Source organism: Priapulus caudatus, unplaced genomic scaffold (assembly GCF_000485595.1).
Source record: "Priapulus caudatus unplaced genomic scaffold, Priapulus_caudatus-5.0.1 Scaffold2414, whole genome shotgun sequence".
Taxonomy (NCBI): domain Eukaryota; kingdom Metazoa; phylum Priapulida; class Priapulimorpha; order Priapulimorphida; family Priapulidae; genus Priapulus; species Priapulus caudatus.
Genome location: NW_014579475.1, coordinates 4,513 through 7,012, shown reverse-complemented (window position 1 = coordinate 7,012; position 2,500 = coordinate 4,513).

Below are 2,500 nucleotides of genomic sequence, written 5' to 3'. Positions count from 1 at the left end.
GAATGAAGATGGGTGAGGCGAGGGCGTAAGAGTGTGATGATGTGAAGAGCGGATGTGCGTGATATAGTTAGAACATTGTATAGCGATGGCAATGTCTGTCGTGGGTGCGATAGGACCGCAATCAAATATTCTGCGACAGCAACAACACACTATTTTGTGTCTCTCGAAGAGAACTAGATTTACGAAATCTTAAATAGCTTAATTTCCTGGCAAAAGCGCGCCCTGAGAGATGAGAGAGAGATAGAGAGTCGCGGGTTGCTGATATAAGATTTGCGTGCGACAGTTGATGCTCTCTGAGAGTAAGAGGTGAGGAGACAGAGAGAATATGAAAGAAGCGCTTAAGGAAGAAGAGAGGAGCAGAGTGGAGAGAGAGAAGCGAGGAGGAGAGAAAATAGAGCACGATGAAGAGGGAGAGGAAAATGAGAACGATGTCCATAGTTATACCTTGTTTTCAACTGCAGTGTGAGAAGCCGGACTGCTATAGCTTTCAAGACGGCTGCCGCTGTTTGTTCAGTGTTTTTCGCTTGCCTGCGTGCCGCTGCCCGCCCTCTGCTGGCAGCGCTGCCGCTCCGCTGCTGCCAGCCGCCCGTTTCTCCGTGCGGTTTTTGGCTCGAGCCGTCGCGTTCCAGAAATATCTTTTCCCCTTGAAAGGCAAGCCGATTATAATTGGATTGCGGTCGGCTCAGTCTCATGCTGTTATGTTATGCGCGGATCGACGGAGTCTAATAAAGCTGTTACTTCGCTTGCGAGGGTCGTGTTCGCCGCCGTCCCGTTGTATTTTTAGCTTCCTTACACGACGTTTAGATGTGTGCTTGTAGTGGCCTCCGATCGTGATATTGTTATGCGATAGCCCTCTCAGACTCTGGTTGAGCTTTTAAATATATCTACGTAAAAAACGTTAAATTAATGTGCACAAGCTATCCGTCTGTATATTCTCTTGACACTGTTACACGCTTGGGCTTGCCTGGCTTACTGGCTCGCCCGCTCGTAAGGCAGCGCGCTTGTTGCTCGCTGCTAGCGCTCACATCTGTAACACGCTCGCTGGCTTGCTTGATCCCTGGCTCGCATGGGTGATATCGATCGACCGCTAACGACATACGCCATACGCCGCGGCTTCGCTGATCGCTGGCTGGCTGGCTGTCTGGCTAATATCGGTATTCCCGCGGAACACGACGAACACAGCGAACACACCCGAGAGTGAAACATAACCTTCCTCCAACTCCGTTGGGCGGAGGTAATGATGCGCAGCACTTGGCAAGAAGAGAGGCAGACGGGCGTTTGCAATATTATTGAGTCATAGCGACTGGCTGCTTGCACGGCCTCAGGTGTTGCTTTTACATTGTAGTCGGTGCGCGCGTACCACGTGTGCGTATGTGCGCGTGTGTATTTAAGGGGGCACATGCGTGAACCCGCTGTGTTGTTACCGAATGAGAGTTGCGTGTGGAGGGTAAGAGAAAAGCACGGGATTGAACCCCCAAGAGATGTGGGGCGCGAAGTTCGCACGGGATGCAGATACTGCTACGTTAGCCGGATAGACTTCTATATGCGTACCTCCTGTGGCGTGGCTAGACTCCTGATTGCTGATCGTATCGCGAGAAGTTGAAAAGACACGATGTGCCATGTATAGGTTTATCAGTTTGGACGATGGTCGTCGTGACCAACTAGAGATTGTGTGAGAAGTAAGATTGAACATGTTGCCTCATCTTGCATTAATTGATAGATCACTAGTTTGAATGCGTAAGCTTCTACGTTCTACAGCGCTGAGCCGAAACGCGCTATATCGAGCGGAGATCTCGCTCGGAAGTCAGTAGTGTGGTAAACAATTAATAAGATAGTGTGAGTGAACCAGAGTGACAACGATCAGCCTTGAGTGCGAGATAAATGAGTTCGACAGGTGGGAAAACGGGGAGAGAGGAGTCGAGATTTGAAATAGAGACAATGTGAGAGTGGTGAGAAAACGCGATCGAGAAGATGTAAAACGCCGAGCTAGCCAGCGCCCACAGCGTGTTAGTAGAGAAGTGGTCGCGTTGCGATATAGGGCTTCGAACAGGACCGTGGACGGTGTATGCGAGAGAACAGACGAGGGGGACGGTAGTGTACAGCTACGTTTACGCGTGTTTGAGAAAGAGAAGAATGAGAGCGAAATAAATCGCACTGCCTACTGATCGCCTGCACGCCACCAGGGGTTGCGTGGGCGTTTTTGCGGTTCCCACTATCTTCATGTTTTCGCTAAGCGTTGTTGTTTTTGGAACGACCCCTATCGCTCAGTGGATCGCATCCCCTCCAATACTGCAAAGCGAACATAAAATGACATGATTGTAAGTAAAACAAATAAGAACATCAAACCTCGATTAAGCATGCAAAATTTGTCTGTCAACAACGTGTAATTTTTTAGAAATCAACGAAACCCGTTAAATTCCGAGGAACCGCGTTACGTACCACAACACAACACACTACATATATTCTTCACTGGCATATCTCCTTCTCAGCGGTTATAGTA